A 26776-nucleotide genomic window follows, 5' to 3' on the forward strand; every position below is an offset into this window, starting at 1 on the left:
TAATCCTTTTAAAGTAGGGGTGGGGGACTTTTCCTGCCTTGAGAGCCACGTTTCTCTTTGGACAACCTTTTGGGGGCCACATGCCAGTAGTGGGTGGGGCCAGAGGGAAAAGAGGGTGGAGCAACAAAATTAAATTAGCATAGTAGGTTTGTGTCATGGTCTGGTTGGATGCAGAAGAATGGTGGGAGGAACCAGCTGGGGAACCCCCAAGGGAAGAAGGCTCAGAGCCAGGGGTTGGTGGTGAGACAATGATGAGTGGTCACAGAGAGAAGAGGGAGATGATTGGGAAGAGGAGGTGTCAAGAGCTGAAGGGGTAACAGGGCTTAGTGAGCTGGGAGAGTCTGTGGCAGAGAGAAGTCCAGAATCAGGGTTAGAATCTTAAGCAGGAGGGTGGGAGGAGAGAGGCCAAGAGGCAGAGATGAATCAGGTGGGTGAGGGGCCACAGGTGTCTCCGCTTCCTGATGTGGCAAGCTCCCCTTGGTCTCCCAGAAGCAGAAGAGACATGAAGCAGAAGGAGCAAAGGCAGTCATGCAGTTACAGCCTCCGGATGCTTGGGGAAAAACTCTGGAGGGGAGGGGAGTTAGGAAGCTGTGGGGAGGTGGGGATTTCAGCCTCATCAATCTGTCAGAAGTGAGCCAGCAGTAAATCGCACCATGCAAGCTGGATTTAACTCTTTATTAGCAAAAGGACGACGATCAACACATGAGTCTCAGCAGTCTCAGCCAGTGTGGTATAGTGGTTAGGAGCGGTAGACTTGTAATCTGGTGAACTGGGTTCGCGTCTCCGCTCCTTCACATGCAGCTGCTGGTTGACCTTGGGCTAGTCACACTTCTTTGAAGTCTCTCAACCCCACTCACCTCACAGAGTGTTTGTTGTGGGGGAGGAAGGGAAAGGAGAATGTTGGCCGCTTTGAGACTCCTTCGGGTAGTGATAAAGGGGGATATCAAATCGAAACTCCTCCTCCTCCTCTTCTTCTTCTGCAACTGCTTCATGTGGGGCAAGACCTACCAGAGATGAGTTGCTGTGCTCATAAGGCCTGACGCTTTGCCAAGTTTGTGCCAATCATGTTTTTGCTAATAAAGAGTTAACTACCCCTTGCAGGGTGTGATTTACTGCTGGCCCACTCCTGACAGCTAGTTTTGCACATATTCACAGCCCCCTCTCTACCCTTCATCCAAACAAGCATCATCAGAGTTGAAGGACACAGTACATCCTGGTAAAAACACTTTTGGTGGTGAAGCAGGGACATTGGTGGCTGCCACGTTGGATTAGATGAATTCATGGAGGAATTCTTATGCCATTCAAAGGTGATTGCTTCACACTCTGCTGCATGGCAGTTCCAGCTCCCATTCTGAAGCATGGCCACAAGACTACAGGTGCCAGTGCAAATACTTCAGTGCCTTCCCAGTGGGTGACCCACCCAGTTGGAACCATTCCTGCCTTGCAGAGTTGAAAACTGCATTTAAGATTGTGATCCCTTGACACTCCTGCCTGGAACGAAAGTGCCTCTGACATCACGGCAGTGAAAGACAGATAAAACGATGTGTTGAAAAGATGCCTCACCAGAAGCAGCTTTGTCAGACATACTGAGGCCTGTCAGGTAAGGAGGGAGAGAGGGAGGGCGAGGTCTTCTGCACCTCCAGCTCTAGCTATGCTAACCAGAGGAGGAAAGATAATTTTTTTTGGGTGGCATCTGATCTTGAGCGAAACTGGCTTCGTTTCTGACTTCCTTCAGAACCCGAAACTCCAGCAGGTTTGTTGGAAAGTTTAATCTCCGAATTCAAGCCAGTTAGAGCGTTCAGATGAAACCACCATGAAGAAACCACCATGGCAGGAAAATGTATGAAACTTGGCACTTTTTCTCCAGAGTTTTTGTCTGGATCGTACCAACAAGCTCTGCAGGAAAAAAGGAGGGAGGTATGTGGATTGAAATGATAATACAGTGGTACCTCGGGTTACATACGTTTCAGGTTACATACGCTTCAGGTTACAGTCTCCGCTAACTCATAAATAATACCTCGGGTTAAGAACTTTGCTTCAGGGTGAGAACGGAAATCATGCTCCAGCGGCGCAGCAGCAGCAGGAGGCCCCATTAGCTAAAGTGGTGCTTCAGGTTAAGAACAGTTTTAGGTTAAGAACGGATCTCTGGAACGAATTAAGTACTTAACCCGAGGTACCACTGTACTGTTCAACTGAGGTCTTTTTTGATCAGAATCACTGACTGAAGCTTCCCAGGTTGCACAGAAATGACTATAAAATATGTACACCTTGCACATAATTTTTATGTGCTCCTGCTTGTGTATGAAGGGAAAACTGTAAAGGGAATAGGAGCTGGATTCCTCTTCATCAGGTGATGGAGGCGAGGACTCTGAATCACACAAACACAGAATCAAGGGACCCTGAGGATCATCTAGTCCAAACCCCTGCAATGCAGGAATATGTAAATGTCCCTTACGGGGATCAAACCTACAACCTTGGTGTTATCAGCACCATGCTCTAACCAACTGAGCTATCCAGACTATGCAGTGCAGGGGGTCCTCCCATCAAAAGAACCTGAGGGGCCAACCTGAGGATGTGGCAGCATCATCCTCTGACTCTGAGGACTCCACTGTAGAAATCTCTGGAAGACCTGAGCTCTATTGCAGGATAAGAATCCCAGAGAAATCTGGGGCCTTTAAGTCAAATGGCATCTTGAAGCATGGGTAGTGCTAACACACAGTCTGCACTTGCTGCTCTAGGGGCTTGGTTCTAGCTTCCTCATTGCCGTAGCAAGTCTACGGCGGAGCTCTGGGGTCTGAACCTTGCCTGGCATCCAGCCTGAACCCCCCTTTGCTCTACACACCAGTTGAGCCTTGTCACACCATGCAGCACAGCACAACAATGCACCCACCGTCTCCTGTAAAGGTAAAGGGACCCCTGACCATTAGGTCCAGTTGTGACCAACTCTGGGGTTGCGGCGCTCATCTCGCTTTATTGGCTGAGGGAGCCGGCGTACAGCTTCTGGGTCATGTGGCCAGCATGACTAAGCTGCTTCTGGTGAACCAGAGCAGCGCATGGAAACACCGTTTACCTTCCCGCCGGAGCGGTATCTATTTATCTACTTGCACTTTGACGTGCTTTCAAACCACTAGGTTGGCAGGAGCAGGGATCAAGCAACGGGAGCTCACCCCATAGTGGGGATTCAAACTGCCAACCTGCTGATCGGCAAGTCCTAGGCTCTGTGGTTTAACCCACTGTGCCACCCGCGTTCCACCGTCTCCTGTAGGGCAGTGTTTTTCACATTTATTTTTTGTCACTCCACTGAAGCATTATTCTACCAGCATCTCTTCCACATGTACGTGTGCAGAGAGATGCTCACATGCAGCCATATGTTTCTGCAGCCAGTTGCCGCTTATGATGATCTCACAGAGATTAGATGAGATGTAAAACACTGCATTGCCAACACACCTAAAATAACACATAGGGGATAATTGCTGGAACAAACTATGTTTCAAATCTTGTTGGGATAGGAAGGAGGGAAATGGGGGAGATGTTGCCTCTGCAAATCCCATGTGGACCAGTGAGAGTCTTCTGCTATGGAGCATTCCGTTCTGCAGGATTTTTATTTTGAAAGACATGCAAATTTATGTGAACATTTTGACATGCAGCCCACAGAGAGTTGACAATGAGTCAGTGTTGCCAAAAGAAGTGAGCCACACCTGCCTTAATCAGAGGAAGTAATACTGCAAGCAGAAATATAAACTCTTCCGTGGCTGGCCTTGTGCTAATAATGCTTATATTTCCACCTCAGTATTCCTCATCTGTAAAATAGGAATATTAATTGTCTGCTTTTGTCAGGTCTCTGTTTGGCTCTGATGGCCGGTTTTAGAATGTTGTGTTAGAATTCGTGACTTCTGTTAACTCACATGCAAGTTTGTAAACATCCCAGTGTCTGGTTCATGGATATAGCACATAACTAGCTCTGCCACCTGAGTACCATGTTTTGCCTGGCTCTGGTTGGTAGACCTTAGCATTCTTGCAAAATATAAAATGGATCCCACAAACTTCAAATCTGTGCACCTTTAACCTAGCCTGTGCAGGTATGGTAGAACGCAAAAAACAAACAAAAGCAACCTCTTTGTATGAGATATCTATCCCCTGGTGTGCTGTAGATTTTCCTTTGTCCATTTTTGCCAGCTTTTCAACCCTTTCGAGCATTTAAGGGGAAAGCAGGGCAGACACAACCAGGCCTGCCATTGTGTAAAAACAGGTGTACAGAAGAGGGGAAATGAGACATTTTCAAATGATTTCCTGCCAAAGAAGAAACTGTATTTTGCTTTCTAAGCAAGGAGAGTTTTGTAGAGTGCCTGAGATGTCAAAAGGTGGGATGATAATTATGACTCGTGATAAGCTCTTTTGGAATCCTATATATTAGGATTATCGCACATGAAAGGGAGATTTGCTGGTGTGGAAAGGGACAGGTGTATCTCTTCAGAGTCCTGAGATCCTACCTTCATTGCCCTGAATGACAGCTTCAGCATAAACCGCTCATTACCAATTCCCCTTCGTATCCTGTAATGATGAGATTAAGGCTCTCTGCTCGCTATTCAAGCCCTTTTCTTTGTTGGTCAGGTGGCACTTACATGGCTGAAATTCCTTCAAGGTTTAGCAACTCTTTCTTTCTGGTTTCCCCTCCCTCGGAAAAAAAAAAAATTGTTTGAAACTTATGAAAAGGCAGAAAGCTGGTAGATAATCAAATCAGCAGCTCTTAGCACATACGCTTCCTTTTGCAGCATTAATGATCGACTTCTTACCCGACAGTAGATTAGGGGTAGGATGCAGCTAAGGGTTAATTCACACAGCATTCCTCAAAACTTGGTTGTATCATCAGATCCAGTGTGGTCACTGCTGCATCAGTGGCTGTGTGTGTAGAGATGACAGCATCCTCCCCCCAGGGGCAAACTTTGGTACTATGGAGCCCTGCATGGCTGGGCCAAAGTTTGGTGCCTTCTCCAAAGAAGAGCCAGTGTGGTGTAGTGGTTAAGAGCGGTAGTCTCATAATCTGGGGAACCGGGTTCGCGTCTCCGCTCCTCCACATGCAGCTGCTGGGTGACCTTGGGCCAGTCACACTTCTCTGAAGTCTCTCAGCCCCACTCACCTCACAGAGTGTTTGTTGTGGGGGAGGAAGGGAAAAGGAGAATGTTAGCCGCTTTGAGACTCCTTAAAGGGAGTGAAAGGCGGGATATCAAATCCAAACTCTTCTTCTTCTTCTTCTTCCTCCAGCCTTTGCATCTTGCTGGGCTTGGGGAAGAAGGAGTGGGGGCTCTGACAGGGTCCTACAGCCTTCCCACCTCCTTCCCAAAGCTGGGCAAGTGCTAACTAGGCTTTGGGAAGGAGGTAGGAGGACTCTGGGACCTTGTCAGAACCCTCACACCTCCTTCCTGTAGCCAGGCAAGTGCTTGCCCTCTGCACAGGTCGCCTGTGTGGCAGAATCAGTTATGCTGCCCTAAAACTGCCTCTGGCCCCCCTCATTGTTCTATTTCTTGTTGTGGGTTTCTGACACTGTGCTACCTGCCACTCCTCCTTTCCTCCCCACCCTAAAATTATTTGTGGAATTGGAGCATTGCCGCAGCTTTTTCTCCATTCCAACCACACACACATTTTATCACATCCTCTGTTATGAATGAGCATGCACACATCAATAAATCTACAGGAAAAAATCAATCTTGATGTGATTGTGTGTGTGTGTGTGTGTGTGCGCGCGCGCGCACTGAGATTCTTTTTCTGCAGTGCTTTACTGACCTGGGTGGCTGGGGCAACCCAGCCGGATGAACGGGGTATAAATAATAAAATTATTATTATCTGCACATGCATTCCTATGCTTCGGTAAAACACTGCACAAAATGAACTGTGATGCATTCATACATAAGTTTGCATCGGTACTGCTTCTTAAAATCCTTGACTTAAAGAAATAAAATAAGATTTGCAAATAAAACAAACAAAAAATCAAACTAAAACACACCCTAAATTGTCATAAAGACAGGAGGAGTAAATGATATTGATGACGACGATGCTTAAAAAAGAATGAATAGTGTGATATATATTCCATGGACACAAGGTTCGTATTTATACAAAATGTATCAAGAATTCATACACTTTGCCAGCTAATATCATATTTAGTAAGAGCGTGCCAACCATGAGATTGTTTGGTCAAACAGCCCCCCTAACTATAGTGGAATGTAGCACAAGTTTAGCATTCATTTCCATATTATTTGCAAATATTACTTTATGGAAACAAACAACACAGAAAGGAGCAGTAAACTTGCACTATAGTTCTGTAAACGACTTTTACACCATATGAAAGCTCAAACAGAAAACTGAGGTTGACGGTTAGGAAAAAGTTGTGAAGATAGAACAAACTGCCCTGTGAATGCAGCCAAAGTCTGATTTGGCACATGATCCCATTGTTAGGTAGTTTATGCTCAGATAGTGACCGGCTCAAGGTCACATGAACACCATTGGTGATCCAAGATGTGAACCCAGGCTTCCCCAACCAAAGCCTAGCCTGCCTCTGCCAGCTTATTATTCCATGTCTGTCAGTTGATCCTAATGAAATGGGTCTTATGCCATGCGCTATGCTCTGGGGCATGAATAGATTAGGGATGGAGGACTGTCAGTTTTGGTTCCTCTCAGTTTCTCGTTCTTTCAGTCTCCAGTTCAGTTTACCGCATTTCTGCATCATGGAAATTCACCAGAATTTTAGTGTGCGTTTCTGCTGGAAGCCACCCAGAGTGGCTGGGGAGACCCAGCTGGATGAGTGGGGTAATAATAATAATAATAATAATAATAATAATTCCTCATTTTCTGTATGCAGTTCTGTATGCACACACATTGTTGCAACATCCATTCCCCCAATAAAATTATTTATTGTATTTTTAGTGCTTGCATTTATTAGCAGCTTTTTTAGCATAGAAATGAGAGACCACCCATTCAAGAAACCAAAACAGTTTGCACAAATGGATCCAGGAAGAGAAAATAAAAGGCAAATAGAAGAAAACTCAACATGTGAAAGATTTCACAGACAACGATACACACGCTTCCTGTCTCCCTCAATGGCCTGATGCCATGAGATTTCCTACACCCAGCACTGCTTCAACAACCTAAAGCACCGGCAGTTTTTAGATTGGGGGTAAGGTCTTTATTCAATTCAAGGCGTGTTCATGCAAGTCTTCTTTTTTATTGATGCTTTTTATTGACTTATTATTACAACACATACAAACACAACACTTAAGGAATGAACTAAAACACCCCCTCAAAATAAATGATAAACATATCCATAAATCCACAAGTTTCTACACATGGACTTATGTTATCCTATTTCCTATTCTTATTCTATTCTAATAGACTTCCTTCCTCAGGGTGGGTCTGATTTTATAAACTTGATAAACTGTTTCTTTCTTGTTTCATCTTTTCTACCCTTCTCCATATGATGTACTTGTAAACCATATTTTGTTTTGCAAAAAAATACTCAAAGCAAGCCCAGGTTTTAATTTGAGGGCACTGTGGTTGTTTTTAAAAATAATCTCTGTACTTTCCCCACTCTTTTGTTTAGACTGTCCCCTAATCGCATCTGCGATTTTTTGCCAATTCAAGGTAATCAAATAGTCTATCTTGCCACTCTTCTTTTGTTGGTACTGTTTTGCTGTTCCATTTTTTTGGCAATTCTTCCAAGAATAATAAGAATAAGTGCAAGTTTTCCCTTATCAAGCTGCAGTAAAAGAGACACTATCCTCCCCTGGAGTCTTCCTGTCACAGGGACCATAGGAAATTGCCTTACACTGAGTCAGACCACTGGGCCATATAGCTCAGTGTTGCCTTCACTGAATGGCAGCATCTCTTCATAGTTTCAGAAGGGGCCTTTCACAACTCTGCTTGGAGATGCCAGGGATGGAAGGATCCTGACACTTCCCGTTCTCTTTCTGGATTCTGTGTCTCCCCTCCACTTCGTCCCATTACTCATTGTGATCATAGGCAGCACAGAGCTGGGTGCAGAGAAGACAGAGGGTTGCTAATACAATTGCTGTTCACTTGCTCCAACAGAAAAACAATCGGTTTGGCAAGGGTTAGCCCTTTCATTACCACTCACACTTGACACTTTATTATTATTATTATTATTATTATTAAAATTAAACTTGTACACCGCCCTATACACAGAGGTCTCAGGGCGGTTCGCAACAAGACCACAACATATAAAATCAAACCAAAAGCAATAACTCAATAAAAACCCCTTCAAAAGAACCACATTCTAAAAGGGTGTTGGATGTCTATAAGATGCAAATTGCCACTGAGTGTGCCTTCACCTCTCAGGACCTAAGAACCACGAAGCTGCTCTTCCAAAATTGGAACAGGAAAATGTAACTTCAGAAGTGTCTTCCTGAGACTTTCCTTCACATCTTTCAATGCAGCCATGATCAATGGGACTTCCCTATCATCATGCTGGCCATCAAGGCTGACAGCATCCGCATCTCTCCACAGCAGATCCCAGAGCATTCCTCAAGAAATCAGAATGGTGGCCACTTGTCTATTTAGGGTAGCAATAGTTCTCTGGAGCATTAGCTGGGGTCCCATGGAAAACCCTGGGGAAGGTGGCCACCATGTTGCAAACCAATCACCACAAAGAAATTGAGATCAACGAAACGTCATACTCACAGGACTCAACTTGGTTGGACTACAACTCCCATGATCATCCCTGTCTATTGGCAATGCTGGATGAGGAGTTAGGAGCCCAACAACACCTGGCTACCCCAGTCTATGAAATGGTTCATCAACTCTATGTGTGTGCGATTAGCCGAGCCGTCGACTCATCAAAGCATCAAAGGGATTGGGGGGTGGGACGCGGAAGAAAGATCAATTGACTTGCCTAAGGCCAGAGTATTGGAATTCTGCTTGTCACTCATGGCCTCTTGCCTCCCACTCTTCTCCTCTAACCTCTAGACCACGCCCCTCTCCCTCTCTCTTGTAGTGCAATCTTGGCAGCATATGTTTCTGGCACCCAGCTTTATGGGTTGAGGCGGTTGGTGGGGCAGGTCCCAAGATGGGATGATAACCAGGCCTGCCTGGGCTGTGCCCTGGTAGGCGTTCTACTTCTGCCCAGACCTGCCCCTAGCTAAGTTTTAGCTGTGCTCATCTTCAGCAGAGATAGTCAGATTACCATTATCTCACATGCTAATGCCGACCTGGCAGATCTTGTCTTAAGGTGTGCTAGAGCCTTGCTCTCCTCCCCACACTTCCATATGTGCACCAAAGGAGCACGGTTGCTCAAGGGAACATTAATCTGCTAGTCTAGCCCTACAGCCAAGGCTGCAGATTGCTCTCTCTGAGCACTACACACATTCCATGATGGATTGATAGTGTTGGAATCTCTTTCAAAGAGATGGATGCAAATCGGGAACCTGCTCCAGATTGTGGGCCAAGCCGCCCTACTGCACTCCATGAACCAGCGTATTAGCAAATTAGCATAGGAGATCAGGATCGAGGAGTGCCGCATTTTAGCCATATCACATAAAGGGACCTAGGCTTTTGCGGTGAGTTACATCATCCAGGAGTCATGCTCTGACTCTCACAGTGCGTGGTGCAATCACTGCACACAGGAGGTTCTTACAATGCAGACGTTGGTGGAGAGGAAACTGGCAAAAGCAGGATCGGGGAGAGGCTCGCAATTGTCAGATCATGAAGTGGCATCAATGGACAGTAAAGACGGGGGTGCTTCAGTCTGCATGGAAAGGTGAAGCTACCTAAACTGCACTTTTTGAAACGTTATGGGAACTGAAGGGCAGCCATCCTTTGAAATGCACACTTCTCTGCATTTTGCAATGTAGTTGTCCTGCCAAGCAATGTGTAGAAAAATGCATGAACTAGAGAACAGTGTGTAATATATATATATAGAGAGAGAGAGAGAGAGAGAGAATATCACACACACACACACACACACACACACACACACACACACACACACTTTATATTAAAGGAAATTGCTCTGCAAAAATGTGTATACCAGGAAAAATTGCATACAAATCTACCCATATATTAAGAGAAATTCAAGCTAAAATGCTGGGGGCTTTTTTTCATGAGGAGTTTGTTTCTAAAGCAAACAAATAAAAATCACAAACTGAAATGGAAATTGGGAGAATTTAAGATAGGAAAAATGAGAAATCCAAATTGACAGATTCACCCATCTCTAACTGGCAAATGCAGAGCACAAGGCAAGACACAACTTCTCTGCAGCATTACTTGCGATCTTGAATCACTCTTTTTAGAGCAGAAGCCACACACTCTTATTAGCCATAAAAGGGAAGGAGGAAATGCCCAAATCATGCCATTCACATATATATGTTCCCTATGCAAATTAAGCATGATCGACAAAATTTATCTGCTTGCAATGCTTGCATGGGTAGATTGGAGCAATGCTAATATTAAGAAAGGTAGACCTGGTGCCAGCAATTGACCAGATCAAGGACAGGCCAAGGGCTCTCATGTCCCTGCCTTGCCTGGGATTGGGGAAAAAATGCTAAGGTGAATCCTAATCCTAAGAGCCATGAATTCTGGATGAAGTAGCCAGAAAAATGTGCTGCTGCTGCAGGACTAGAAAGTCTTTTAAAATTAGATTTATTTATTTTTTAAAGGTTTGCAGTTTTAAAAGTATTTCTCACCACTGTGGCAAATTGCAACAGTGGTTCAGACATCTTCCTGGTCACTTCACCTAGAATACCTGGCTCTGAAGAACAGCCTTTGGCCCTTCTTTATTTATTTGATTTATATCCCACACCCTCCAAGGGAGCCAAGGGCAGCAAAGTCAGAGATGGCAGGGACTGAGAAGAGGAGGAGGAGGAGGAATGGAAGTGACAGGGAGAAAGTCACTACAGAGAGGAAGGGAGGGCTTTGTGGTGGGAGAGGCATGCCAAGTGCCCCCAAAGTCTTGAAACGAGGACATCTTCTTCCACTGTTTTCATTGAGTTGTTACAGATGATCTGAGATTGCTCAAAAAGGACAGTTGCACAATCTGTCATGGATGCGCTTTGTGGTACTCCCTGGGCTTTAGCAACGGGAGATGATGACTCATTTATCTTCCATGCTAAAGGTCTTTTGATTACCTTGGAGCTGACCGACGCTCTACCTGAAACGGTGTAGTAACTCCTCCTTGTTCAGTTGCAACAGAGGACACATCAAGGCAATAAAAGCGTTCACCGGTCCCTGCTTGGCACTTGTGTGAGGAAGTGCGAGAAGAGAGCAGAGCCGAGAACTTGCAGAAGTTGGTACTTTTAAGTTGCAGGCTCACAATGTGCTTCCTGGCACCCAGGTGTCACAAAAACACCTTCAGCGCTGCTGGGGAGATGCGAGGCTGGTGGGGGTATGAAGTCACAGACATTTGGAGGGGGGTGCGGTTTGGAGATGGTGATGGATATATATTTATCCCCTTCAAAACCAGCACATGGATGTTTGCTGAAAGGGTGCAGCGGAGCCAGAAGGGCTTACATAAAGGACTGGGGCTATGCCTGAACCTTTCACCTTCGCAGTGCACATTCTGAGCTGAAATAACTAACACTCTGTGTCCAGCCATCACAGTTCTGTGCTAAGGAAAGTTTACTTCCTCAACCTGTAGACCATTATGGAACCAGAACAGATCTGCACTCTTTCTTTTATTTTGCATATATTATTTTGCATGTTTGCCATACTGCATATCTGCATGCGTGGATAGACTCTGAGACTGGCAGCAGTACAAAAAAAAAACACCCCTGAAGTGAAAACAAATGCACAGAGCGGGCACAGCCTCCACCCCCATCCCTGTCAGTGAGGACTGAGCATGTTCACTAGCCAACTACTGGAAAACAAAAATAGATGGGAAACAAAACGAAACAAAAAAAGCCAAAGAGATGGGGAGAGACAGTGAACACACCGGTTGCTTGCTTTATACCTTAATGGTATCTCAGAGGCCGTCTGGAACCCTGAACAGGAACACTCTTGCTCCGGAATGAGGATGTACTGCAACAATTTAATGCAGACATCACTCGCAGTAAATCAAACTATATGCTGTAAGGTCATCAAAGTCACCCTCCACCTTGCTATCTGCATCTTATAAGCTGCAGGGCACAGTTCTGCTCACAGCAGAGAGGGAGGCAGGGGTATCTTCACCCGATGCACACAGTCTTTTTGGTTTCTCTGCCCTGTAGAACAAAGTTGTCATCTGAGCATGTGACGGCTATCTCAAATGTTCACCCCATTCTGAAGCACAAAGTGAATATGGTGAAAGTTTTCTAGTCAGATCAAAGCTGGTTTGTTTTAAAAAAAAACAACAACAACAACCAACTCATCAAAGACCAGCATTTGTCAATAAAACAAAAGGGTTGGCTGTCACAATGCCACAATTGTGGCTGTCACAATGCACCTTCAAAAACTTGTAATGGGAGCACTCTGGATGTGGAGTAAGGAGAAATGGGAACATAAGCCTAGTTGTGGTGAGGGAGACTTAGTATTGGCTATATGCCCAGCTCTTTATCTTGAAGGGAAGGTATAAAACCCTATACAGCTTAGGCCCATGTTATCTGAAGGACCGTATTCTTCCATATGAACCTGCCTGGGCTTTCAGATTTTGGGGGGAAGCTTTTCTCTCAGCCCTACCTTCGTCACAGGCATGCCTGGTGGGGACATAGGAGAGGACCTTCTTGGTGGCTGCTCCCAGCTGTGGAGCTCCCTCCCTAGAGAAGCTAGACCGTCTCCTTCCTTGTTGTCCGTCCACCTGCAGGCTTCTGGGAATGGTCTGTTTTTAAGGTAAGGGCTTTTAAACAGTCCTGTGCTGCTTATCTGTATTTTAATATATTTGCTTGTATATTGTTTTAGTTATATTGGGGTTTAATTACTTTTTAACTTTACCTTTTGCATATTTTTAAAGCTTTTTTTGGTATTTTGTCTGTGTTGTTTCCAGTCACGCAAGCTGCCTTGAGTCCTGGTCTGGGAGAAAGGCAGGATTTAAATAAATGTAACAACAACAACAACAACAACAACAACAACAACAACATATTTGCAACCCAGAAGGAATATGCAGAGCAAAGGCAAATGTGCGCTGCTGCTTCTTTTTCCACCTGCAGGTAGCAGCAGCCAACTGCTTGCTGCAAGGAAACAGTAGCGTTGTCTTCCTTTTTGCCAGCATCTCTCATATCGGCAGTGGATTCTGCTTGCTCAAGAGAAGAAAAAAAGAATAATCCTTAACCATCTCTTTCAGAGTGCTGGCCATTTGTGAGACTAAAAAGCAAAAACTACCAAGGGCACAGGTCTTATTACAACTGTATGTCATATTTCGTGTAGTGGTGGCCAGAAACTGAAAGTTTCAAAACCCTGAAAAGAATTGACAGAGAGGAATTGCTTGGGGAGTTCTTGGTAAGCTCCTTTGAGCGCTAAATCCAGAATGAACCCCCCTCCCCCAGCTATTAATTTTTCTTCTTCCAAAAGAAATGGGAGGCAGAGGGGTGTGTGTGTGTGTGTGTGTGTGTGTGTGTAACTTTACTCCAAAATGTAATATGCTTTTCTTCAGGGAAATATTTTGTGGCTACAAATGAATAATGGATTTCCCCTGTGGTGTTTTCCTTCATTCCTTCCATCGTCGGAATCAGGTGTGTTAGGAATAACAATAAGAAGAGCTGAGACATGGCCGTAGGAGTCTGCAATAAGTTTTCTGGATGCTTCCTAAAACTTAATTTTATGATACTATACACCCTGTTCCCCTTGCCATTTTCCAAGATACAGTGGTACCTCGGGTTAAGAACTTAATTCGTTCCGGAGGTCTGTTCTTAACCTGAAACTGTTCTTAACCTGAGGTACCACTTTAGCTAATGGGGCCTCCTGCTGCTGCCATGCCACCGGAGCACGATTTCTGTTCTCATCCTGAAGCAAATTTCTTAACCCAAGGTACTATTTCTGGGTTAGCGGAATCTGTAACCTGAAGCGTCTGTAACCCGAGGTACCACTGTATTAGGAATTATGTAGCCAAAGTTAGTTGATTTCACCAGGAGAGGAAAATCAACTGTTGCATTATGCTATAATGAAGATGTAAATGAAATAAATGTGAGCTGCATTTTGTGAGTGCAAAGATGATTATTCCAAGCTGCTTCCGGAAGTCTCCCAAATGGGAAGAAACAAAAGAACTCCCCCAACCAAACATCCCAGATGAAGACTGACATGCTGGCATGACTACCTCTATGATATAGGAAGCATAATAACATAATTTTATTCCATGTTCACATTTTTGGCTCTGCCTCAATTTGCTTTCTTGCTAATGTTTGGCCTGCAAAAACTAGAGGGTGTGACTGTCCCACAGATTTATGTTTTATTATGCTATCAATATTTTCTCATCTCTCTCTTTTCCACACATTTCACAAGGAAGGCCCTGTGTAACTGGCCAAGGTTACAGTTTTTCAATGTTTGTACCCAAATGAGGAAACTAACAGGTTTTGTGTTGATTTGGGCTATTAAAAACTTTCTGTCTGTATGAGCATCCATAGGTGCCTGTTATAGTTCCATCCTGCGTTGCAGATCCTGCAACAGGTGAGTTAGGTGACTTTTGAGGTTCTAAGTTGTACTGTCCTGTCTTTAAGTCAGGTGGTCTGAATACGAGATCACATTTAAAGGGGAAGTATGTATTTCTGGTCCTTGACTATTTGCACAAGTTCGCACTAGTCAAGGGTGGCTGGTGCCCATTGGGCTGGAAGGCAGGTGGAGCCAGACCCAGTGACTGGTGGAGCCAACTAAACTTGCCCCCATCCTCCTCCCTGCTGAGTTCTAGAGCCTAGGACTTGCCGATCAGAAGGTCGGTGGTTCGAATCCCCGCGACGGGGTGAGCTCCCGTTGCTCGGTCCCTGCTCCTGCCAACCTAGCAGTTCGAAAGCACGTCAAAGCGCAAGTAGATAAATAGGTACCACTCTGGCAGGAAGGTAAACGGTGTTTCCATGCGCTGCTCTGGTTCGCCAGAAGCGGCTTAGTCATGCTGGCCACATGACCTGGAAGCTATACGCCGGCTCCCTCAGCCAGTAAAGCGAGATGAGCGCCGCAACCCCAGAGTCGGCCATGACTAGACCTAATGGTCCCTTTACCTTTACCTTTTAAGATTAGTGAGGAGGAGGAAGCAGACAGGCAGTACCACTTCTGGACTGGTTGAAATTAAGGCTGGCTGAGGACAGACTGTGGTTGGTGGGGCCGTGCCCCATTTGCCCTAATGCACCTTCCTAAGGTGCTACTGCCCACCAGAGGGAGAAGGACAGCTTTGCTCACCCAGTTGCACCCAAAATATTGCTTTCGATTGTGCCTCTCCATTGCCATGTCTGCATTAATGAAATACTTTCAGTCTTCATTATCTGCCACAGAGTGTCCTCTTTAATAGGATCCAATTAAGCCCTTCTAAAATTACACAGATGCGAAAAGATCTCTCTTTGTCTCTGCCTGTCTGTTTACGGGGTTTTCCCATACCTTCCTCATCTCAGCTTGGACTTTCAAGTTGGTTTTTGAGAACCTCCCCCTCCTCTTTCTTATTAAAATGCAGAAAATTGCACCATTCATCCAATTAGTTGAATCTGATTTGAATGTGACTAGCAAGGCCCAATGGTTGAATTTCACACCCCATTTGGAAAAATACCCCAGAATGTCGAGGCAGATTTGCTCCGGTGCTCCTGCTGTATTATTCAATTATAAAAAGGAATTATTTTTATTTTGGGAGATTATTGGCGGCAGATCTTTTATTTTCCAGCATGTTATTAACCTTAATTGAATTTTGCTTAAATTTATTCAGAGGCAGGCATTTTTATGGACAAGTATTTAAACAGTATTAGAAGGCAGCATTTCACCCCATTCATTTTAAAACGAATATATGTATATATTTCAATTTAAAATAAAATAAAATACAAAGTTTGGATTTCAGTTCTTTAGTGATATGACTTATCATAGATCAATGGTATTGATAAGACTGGGGGTTTGGGCATGAGTGGGTTAATGAAGTCAGAAAGCCAAAATGTTGTAACCTGGTAAGTGTAGCCAGGCCAGGAGGCTTGACCACTTTGTCTGTGGAAATGGGGCATTCCTGCCTCACAACCACAACCACCTTGCTCAGCTAAGTCTGGATGTGTCTCTGAAAACTGAGGGCGCTTCCAGACTGTCACTGTTTTGGGGTGGCATCCAGTCACATACCAGCAAATTTGGGTTGTACAATTATAGGTGATTGGGACGTCTTGCACAAGAAACCCGCTTCCCCAAATGTTTGGACTTTTTTTCATTAAGGAAGGTGATGGGAAAATGCAATGTTATGTTCTTTGTGTTTTTTAAATTGTGATTTTTATACTGAGATCTACGGGCATAGAGCATAGGGACGCAGGTGGCGCTGTGGTCTAAACCACAGAGCCTAGGGCTTGCCAATCAGAAGGTTGGCGGTTTAAATCCCCACGATGGGGTGAGCTCCTGTTGCTCAGTCCCAGCTCCTGCCAACCTAGCAGTTCGAAAGCATGTCAAAAGTGCAAGTAGATAAATCGGTACCACTCTGGCGGGAAGGTAAGCAGCATTTCCATGCGCTGCTCTGGTTCGCCAGAAGTGGCTTAGTCATGCTGGCCACATGACCCGGAGGCTGTACGCCAGCTCCCTCAGCCAGTAAAGCGAGATGAGCGCCGCAACCCCAGAGTCGTCCATGACTGGACTTAACTGTCAGGGATCCCTTTACCTTTACGGGCATAGGGCAGTATAAATAATAATAATAATGCAAAGCATGGAATAATGTTTGCTTGATGGAACATCACCTAACCCCCCCCCCCCCAGCAAAGAAGAGCAAGAAAATTCAATGCCATCTTCTCTCCCTTCAGAAAAACCAGGGTGTGTGCTCAGTAAACAGGTCATCTGGAATTTCCCCGAGTTACAGCTAAGGTTTAAGTGTAACCTAAAAATGCAAAAAGTGGGAAAGTGGCAAATAGATTGCTTCTTCCCTCTGCTTTTGGATTTATATCCTGCCCTCTTCTCCAAGAAGCTCTAGGTGACACTGGGGGTTCTCCCATTCCTCATTCAATCCCCACAACAACCCTGAGAAGTAGGTTTGGGCTGAGAGGCGATGTCTGATCCAAAGTCACCTTGAACTTCATGGCCCAGGGGGACATTAGAACCCTGGTTTCCCCTGTCCTAGTCCAACACTCTTATTTACTGCACATTTTTGAAGATGAAGAAGACTTTTTGAGAAATTGTGAGACAGGTTTTAGCACAGCACTATGCTATTCTGTGCCACATTTTTGGAAGTTTCCATTTCAAGGGTCCTCATTTACCGATAATTCACACAACTTTCCAGAGCGGCAGAAAACATTCCCCTCTCCCACTATCTAACTGAACGCTACAAGCGAGCCGCTACATATATTCATTTGCTTAATGTCACCCAGGCCCTTGTGCCCAGTAGCTATTACACGTTGCACTGACGGACTTTCGAAGCCTTTCCTTTTTATTATTATCTCTTTGTGGAAGTGAAGGAATGAGATCTGTTTGATGTCAAAAAGCATCAGGCGTATTAACAGATCTCTCCTGATCCTGAAGGAACTGCATCTCGATGGCTAATTCCAAGGAGAGGGCAGTGACAGTTAATTTTTCTAATGATACACAGAGATACCAAGAATTATATTTGACATTTTTCTTCGGGGAAAACAACAACAACCCCCCCCCCCCAAAAAAAAAACAGGGCTGGAGTCAAACTGGTCATAGAAAATAGAAATAGTTCCCATTTTGAGTAGTCCACAGCCTCCAGTGTTTCCCAGATAAAGATATACACAAGTGTCCTTTGTTTTCATCACCGTTCCATGGATTGCTAGTGTGATGCCTGAGAGCCATAACAACACCTCACAGCAGACGCCAGGGTACCAAATTCTCTCCTCTTCCCAAATAACTTCCTGGAACTTCCCTTCCTGTTGACTTCAAGCAGGTGCCTTCGTTGTGCTGTTTTCAGCACCTGCTAAAAACAGTCACCTACATCACAGGGCTGTTGGGAGAATGAATTAGGAGGAAGAAGAACCACACTAGGCCCCCTGGAGGCTCAGCACCCCTTCCCAAGATCCGGCAGTCAATGTTTCACAGGAGAAGTGGGGAACTGCATGATGGGATGGTGCCTTCTTATCAGGTACATGAAGCATGTTACAGGGGGAGAAGGGGAATACAACTCAGGGATCCCTCAATGGGTTGCTGGGTCCTTGGTGTTCTTGCACACCCATACATATGCCCTTAGTTTAGATCAGGGGTAGGCAACCTGAGGCCCGTGGCCCGGATGCGGCCCAATCGCCTTCTCAATCTGGCCCGCGGACGGTCCGGGATTCAGTGTGTTTTTACATGAGTATGAGAATGTGTCCTTTTATTTAAAATGCAACAGGGTTATTTGTGGGGCCTGCTTGGTCCTTTTACATGAGTAGAATGTGTGCTTTTATTTAAAATGCATCTCTGGGTTATTTGTGGGGTATAGGAATTTGTTCATCTCCCCCCCAAAAAATATAGTCCGGCCCACCACATGGTCTGAGGGATGGTAGACTGGCCCACGGCTGAAAAAGGTTGCTGACCCCTGGTTTAGATGATTCACAGATTTAACTTTCAGAGGTTTGGGAGAGGGAAACGCGAAGGATGGCATATTGAGTGCACTTGTGTGCAGGGCAACAACACGTTTAAAAGGTATCAGTCCAAGGGTCAAAACTAAAATAAAAATAAATCTGGATCACTAGCAGAGGCAGCAACCTGCCCAGAAGACCCAGGGGGGCTGGCATTGCGTGCGACATCATGACGTTGGGAGGAGCTAGGGCAGAGCCAAACATGCAGCCACTGGCCAGCAGCTTCTCCTCTCTGGTGCTTAGCCTCCTCCTGCTGCTGATGCTGCCATTGGGGTGGGGGAGGCAAGCCCTCCCCAAAATATAGGGGGACCCAGAAAAGCTTGGTCCCTAGGAGATGGCGCCCCTGATCACTGGAGAGAATGTTAGATTTCTTCCTTTCCTATTCAATGGCATACTCACAGAAAAACAGGAGTTCGCATGATATGAACTCAGACCATTTGTCTTTTTGGTTCATTGCTGTCTGCACTTGCAGTGTGGTGCAGTGGTTAAGAGGGATAGACTCGTAATCTGGGGAACCGGGTTCGCGTCTCCGCTCCTCCACATGCAGCTGCTGGGTGACCTTGGGCCAGTCACACTTCTCTGAAGTCTCTCAGCCCCACTCACCTCACAGAGTGTTTGTTGTGGGGGAGGAAGGGAAAGGAGAATGTTAGCTGCTTTGAGACTCCTTAAAGGGAGTGAAAGGCAGGATATCAAATCCAAACTCTTCTTCTTCTTCTCTCCAGAAAGGTTGCTCTTCCTGCCTCGAACTCACCGGACGGCCTCTCAGCCTAACCCACCTCACAGGGTTGTTGTGAGCATAAAATGGAGAGGGAGAGAGCTGTGTACGCCAGCCTGAGCTACTTGGAGGAGAGGTAGGATATAAGTTCAACAAGTAAAATAATAGACCAAAAATAAATAAATACAGTTTTTCATTTACATTCAGAACGCTTCCGTAAGACAACAAGAAGAAACCTTTCTGTTGCTGACTCGAAATGTCGAAAGGACTGGCTAATTTGGTTAGAATATCAGCTCATAATTTCTGCATTAAATACATTTTATGTTGCGATCTTCCACTTACACAAACAAGTAGCGTACGGAGCAACCGCCTCGCTGTCCCCCAAGGAGCTGCTCTGGAAATAATCCGCAAAGAAGCTTCTGCAGCTGCCCAGAGCGAAACGAGCGTCCTTTCCCATCCCACCCCCAGCCACCCCGCTTCGCATTTGTCGAGGATGATCATAGCAATATGCTAAATACAACTGCCTGTGTCCCCACCCCCACCCCAGCCACCCCTCTGCCTTGGAGGCACAAATTATACTGGAGGGAGAGTGAATGTGGACTTTATCACATTCACAATTTCCGCTGCTTTAGATCATAGTCAGAGGTAATCTCCTCCAACATGAAACTGGGGAGAAGGTTTGCTATTTTGTTTTCCCCATGGTAAGCAGATAGGTTGTGAATAAAGCCTCTGCAGTGTTCCTACCCAGCAGCAAACCAGCCTCTGCCAACCTGGTCTACTCTAGATACTTCGGATCACAACTCTTGTCAATGCCAGGCAGAACACTGGTGCTATGATGCTTGCTTCTGAATATCTACCTATCCAATTTATAGCCCATCTTTTCTTCCAAGCAGCTCAAGGTGGTCTCTATGCCCCCCCCATTTAATCCCCATTACATCCCTGTGAGGTAGGTGAAGCTTAGAGAAAGTGACATATGCTTCAACATTTCTCTGATGAATATAGGGACATCGTATTTAACAACAACTGCAACAAAAACAATGTTATTTATACCTAATAACAATGTTATTTGGCCACCTCATGAGAAGAGAAGACTCCCTGGGAAAGACCCTGATGTTGGGAAAGATGGAGGGCACAAGGAGAAGGGCACGACAGAGGACGAGATGGCTGGACAGTGTTCTCGAAGCTACCAGCATGAGTTTGACCAAACTGCGGGAGGCAGTGGAAGACAGGAGTGCCTGGCATGCCCTGGTCCATTGGGTCATGAAGTGTCGGACACGACTAAACAACTAAACAACAACAACAATTTATACCCTATCTGACTGGGTTGCCCCTGCCACCTTGGCTAGCTTCCAACATATATAATAAAACATTAAACATGGGGAAGCTTCCCTATACTGTAAGGTTACCAGATGTCCCCCTTTCCCGGGGACAGTACCTGGATTTACATATCAGTCCCCATACAAATCAATTGAAGTTGAAAGTGTCCCTGGATTCATTGGGGGGGGGGGGGAGGGAAATCTGGTAACCTTACTATACAGGGCTGTCTTCAGATGTCTTGTAATGGTTGTACAGTTACTTATCTCCTTGGCTGGGGTGTGTGTGTCACATGACTTCATAACCTCCAACATTTCTCCAGTGAAAATGGAGACGTCCTAAGGAAAAGCAGGACATTTTGGGATCAGATCGGAAACCGGAATGGCTGTAAATCTGGGACTGTTCCTGGAAAATAGGGGCACTTGGAGGGTCTGAAGTGACGGGCCCACAATTGCCCAATGAGCTTCATGGCTGAGATGATCCTCAGGGTCCTTTCCAACTCTATGTTTCTATGAAAAAGGTTGCCAACCCTAATCTCCTCCCTTTTGGTCTGTATTACTATTTATGACTTAAACCAGTGACTTCCAAATTGTTTGTGCTAGAATGGCCATTATCCTTGACCACTGGCCATATTGGCTGGCTGGGATGGATGGGAATTGTAGCCCAAAGGATGTGGCTGGCACCCGACTGGCAAAGAGTGACTTAGAAGCATCACAAGGATTTTGTGCCCACACAAACAGGTAAACACTATGCAAGAACAAAGCACAGTTCATAAAGTTTGGATGCAGACTGTCTGCTGCTCATATAGTACCATTTCCCAAGGCTATTGGGGTAGATGAGGTTCTCTCTTAAGTTCTGCGAGTGCATGTTCTTCAAAAATCAGAAAACTGCCATATAATATATTTATTACTACGTTCAATATTAGTGCCCAAGGTGTTCCCACAGAAGAGTGCCTGAATGTGATCCTGTAATTCATGTTTGCCCTGAAGCACCAGCCTGTCTCGTCTCCGTCGCCTCCCATTCATTCCTTTTCTCTTCTGTTGAAGGGAAGGATAATGCTCCATCACTTTTACAGGGAGGGAATTTCATCTACACCCAGTTGTTTGTTGCCATTTATATTATAATGCCTACTTCATTACGTTGCACAGCTGTAGAGAGACACATTAACCTTCTCGTAATGTGGTTTGTTCTCTACTGTACCTGAATACTGACTACCATTTCGTTGAATTTGCACTGCTCTGGTTTTGGTCTTTCATGCTATGAAAATGGCATATTCTGTTTCTGTAAGCAGCGCTGGGACTGTATGGTGACAGGTAGCCAAGAAATCTTATCAATAAAGATGTAAATATATACGGGGGAACTTCAATATCCTGCTATAACATTGCATCTGTGCAAGCATTGCAGCTTGCCAGATGGAATGATCACTGCCCCCCCATTTCCTCCCCCATGCTCTCTTCTGGGAATTATCCAGATCCCCCCAACACTGGCGGAGGAAGGGGAGTGCGGTGGGTGCAGGCCACCCTGGGTGTCATCCCTGAGGGGGGTGACATCGCCGGCGCCCTGGATGTTCGCCGCTCGCTGCGGTGCCCCCCAGGTGCACAGCATGAGCACCACTCCAGGTGCCGGAGCAGCTAGCTCCGCCTGTGCCCCCCGAAGCCACTTTTGTGGGTGTGGGGTGAGGGAGGACAGCCCTATTGTGCAAGTGGAAGTCCTTGCGCAGGGTCTTCCACTGATGGGGCGCACCAGGTGAATCCTACCCACAGGGTTGTATTCAACTAACTTCTACTTATCAACAACCATCCTTTTTTGAATGCCCACAATTAATGATGTAATTTTCACCATCTCTGTACTTCCTGCATTTCATTTCCCTCTGCACTCATTGTTTACAGTCTCCCCCTTCCAAATCATGTGCACATATTTAACTCGGGATAACACTTCATGCTTCTGATGTAGTGGACTGTAGTCTGCAAGAGTTTCTCTGAAATGTTCCAAAGAGATCAGAAGCCAGTGCTCTGCAGTGACTCAGAGCAGGGCTTTTTGTGTGGCTTCCCTGATTCTTAACAACATCCCTGTTAAGATATTATAGGATCCCACTACCTGCCCTTTCCAGAAACAACTGAAGACATTTTTGTTCTGAAAGTCTTTCTCAGCCAGATGAATGGATCTCTGCCATGGGTGTTTGCTTGTATTGTTCTTTTTTGCTGTTATTTTCTGTGCTGTTTTAACTGCTTATTTTTGCCTGTTTTTACTGTGGCATGTACATGCGGAAGGTGAAATAGAAGGAGGAGGAGCCTGCAGGATCAGGCCAATGGCATCCTGTTCTGACAGTGGCTAACCAGATGCCTGGGAGAAGCACATAAGCAAGACCTGAGAACAAAAGCAATTTCCCTTACTGTGACTTCCAGCAAGTGGTACTCAGAAGCATTACTGCCCCCAACCACAGAGACAAAGCGTAACTATCATGGCTAGCAGCCATCAATGGTCCAATAGCATTTGCTGTGATAAATTTGTTAGTCCTGCAGGTGCCACAAGGCTCTTTGTTCTTGCTGCAAGAGGTGGCCATTGCTAACCCTCTGAAACATGTTCTCAGTGTTACACACCTCTCCCTTTCCCCCACCTTTTGTCCTGTCCGTCTCTGTGCCACAACTGGGTTGCATGCGCCACCCATTTGGTTCTCCTGCACATGAATAATGTTCACATTTGCCACTTTCCCCCATCTCTCTCTCTCTTGACACAGCCTCTTCTCCTTCTCTCACACCAAGGTGGTCTGAGATGATCAGCACTTGTGAACATAAAGCATCGTTCATCAGATACTCAATGTTTGTTAAAGGTTATTTATGTAACACCCTTTGCACAAGCCGCAGGGTGGTTTGCGACAAGGCAAATAGATTAAAATCCACAAAATAGTGCAATCTTTGAAAGACGTCTAATAAGCCGCAGAAGAAGAATGACTAACAGAAACAGCGGCAGCCTCCAAATGCCCACTGAAAAGAAGTGTCCACCTAAAAGGTATAAGGCACAAAGCTATGGGGTCACACACAGACCTATGTAAAGAGGGAATTCCACACGTGAGGAATTCCACACGTGAGGAGCCACATGTGAGGTGCCAACACTGAAAAGGCACTCCCCTCACACCTTGTACCTCACACCAAGGAGGGGTCAGCAGCAGAGGTGGTGTTAGGGTAGAATGACCGGTGCAGTTGCTGTAGTAATGCTGTAATAATCCATAATGAATTGGAAAAAAATGTTTTAAAGTACGTATTTTTTGCTCTATAAGACGCACCAGACCACAAGACGCACCTAGTTTTTGGAGGAGGAAAACAAGAAAAAAAATATTCTGAATCTCAGAAGCCAGAACAGCAAGAGGGATCACTGCGTAGTGAAAGCAGCAATCCCTCTTGCTGTTCTGGCTTCTGGGATAGCTGCGCAGCCTGCATTCATTCCATAAGACGCACACACATTTCCCCTTACTTTTTAGGAGGGAAAAAGTGAGTCTTATAGAGCAAAAAATATGGTACTTAAAAAACAAAAACAAAACCAGAGTCCTTTTTGTTGAGGATAATTCAGATGGAAATTCCCAGGTGTCAAAAGGGTTGTTTACGTATGCCACTACTGCGGCCCATGTTTTGTTAACCGAAAAATGGAAAACTAGCGAGGTCCCATTTAAAGAAGAATGGCAACTTAAACTCATGGAATATGCACAGCTTGTGGAATTGACATATAGAATTGTGGAATTGACATATAGAATAAGAGAACAAGAAGAACATACATTTAGAGAAGATTGGAAAATGTTTATTGAATATATGGGGGGGAACTGTGTACACTTGAAAACATTAGCAGCATTAAGATAAATTCAGCAGTGTAAATAAGTTTTGATGGATGTAATAGGGGGTTGGACTCGATGGCCCTTGTGGTCTCTTCCAACTCTATGATTCTATGATTCTAATAATGGAATAGTGAATGATTTAGTTTATGTAAAATATGCAGGGATTTATGATATGCAAAATGAACGTTGGAAAGAGAAAAAGGGAAGTCATTGATATTTTAAGGATGTTTAAATAAGTATTCTAAATTGTAAAACAGAAAATTTAATAAAAAATATATTAAAAAATAAAATAAAATAATGCTGTAGAACAGAGTGAAAGACAGGGAGTGCCAAATTTTAGCGTCACACAGGGCACCAGTTAAATAAGAGAGCCGAAAGTCCACCACTGCCAGCAGGAGGACCTCATATGCTGTTCTTAGATAGAGCACAGGCAGGCTGATACAGAGAAAGGTAGTCTTCCATGCACTATAACATCTGTACTCAACAACAACAACAATTTTATTATTTATATGCCGCCCATCTGACTGGGTTGCCCCAGCCACTCTTGGTAGCTCCCAACAAAATATTAAAAACACAATAAAACATCAAACATCAAAAACTTCCCTATATAGAACTGCTTTCAGATGTAATCTAAAAGTCAGAAAGATGTTTATTTCCTTGACATCTGATGGGAGGGCATTCCACATGGCACAACTACTGAGAAGGCCCTCTGCCTGGTTCCCTGTAACTTCACTTCTCGCAGTGAGGGAACTGCCAGAAGGCCTTCACAGCTGGATCTCAGTGTCTGGGCTGAATGGAATAATAATAATTTCTCAGTGCTCTTCATCCATAGGTTCAATCAAAACCCAGAAGAAATATAACACCTCTGAAGTTTTGCCTTGTTATTGCTGGTGGGTTGGCCAGCTTTTCCAAAATTGTACTACCTTGAGCTGAAGGCTTCTGTGCATGTGTCAAGTGTCCCCTTGCTCCAAAAGGAAGTACCTAATGGGAATGTACGTGATGTCTCAACTTTGGAAATCGTGTATGTGTTATTCTTTCTTTAATAATAATAATAATAATAATAAATTTTATTTATATCCCGCCCTCCCCAGCCGAAGCCGGGCTCAGGGCGGCTAACAACAATAAAACAGTACAAACAACACTCTAAAATCATTCAATTATAAAATTAATTAATTCAAGCCACTGGCAACCATTGGGCCAGAGCTCCGCGAAGATTGCCGAGGGAGGGAGTCAGGCTGTGCCCTGGCCAAAGGCCTGGTGGAACAGCTCTGTCTTGCAGGCCCTGCGGAAAGATGTCAAGTCCCGCAGGGCCCTGGTCTCTTGTGACAGAGTGTTCCACCAGATCGGAGCCACGGCCGAAAAAGCCCTGGCTCTAGTTGAGGCCAGCCTAATTTCTCTGTGGCCTGGGACCTTCAAGATGTTTTTATTTGAAGACCGTAAGTTTCTCTGTGGGGCATACCAGGAGAGGCGGTCCTGTAGGTACGAGGGTCCTAGGCCGTATAGGGCTTTAAAGGTTAAAACCAGCACCTTAAACCTGATCCTGTACTCCACCGGGAGCCAGTGCAGCTGGTATAGCACCGGGTGAATGTGATCTCGCAGCGAAGACCCCGTAAGGAGTCTCGCTGCAGCATTCTGCACCCGCTGGAGTTTCTGGGTCAGTCTGAAGGGCAGCCCCACGTAGAGCGAGTTACAATAATCCAGTCTGGAGGTGACCGTCGCGTGGATCACAGTGGCTAGGTCAGGGCGAGAGAGGTAAGGAGCCAACTGCTTAGCTTGGCGGAGATGGAAAAATGCCGCCTTTGTTGTAGCTGCAATCTGCGCCTCCATGGAAAGGGAGGTGTCGAAGATTACACCCAAACTCTTAACGGACGGTGCTGGCACTAATTGCGCCCCCGCAAGAGATGGGAGTTGCCCCCCCCCCCAATCCCATATCGTCCCGTCCCAGCCACAGGACCTCTGTCTTCGAAGGATTTAGCTTTCACTCACAAACTCACATTTTTAAACACACACACTTTTCATCATTTTCTTTCTCAGTGGAAAAAAGGATCCCAGCAAAACCAATTGGGTTTGCTTAGGTGGTAATGTCCCAGAGGATAAACAAAACCTTCTGGTTATGCTAACCCAGATAGGTACCAGGACAAAATTGGCACTCATTTCCCTTTGCCCAGGCACTTTGGCTATTGCGCCCTCTCTTATGGTGCTGTTGGCACTTTCATTGCCCATGCATGATGCATGGCAAGGTTTCTGCCCCACCTCACTGTTCTCGGGAGCAGGGCAGAACATGGATCT

This window comes from Podarcis tiliguerta, assembly GCF_965153285.1.
Source record: "Podarcis tiliguerta genome assembly, chromosome: 6".
Lineage (NCBI taxonomy): Eukaryota > Metazoa > Chordata > Lepidosauria > Squamata > Lacertidae > Podarcis > Podarcis tiliguerta.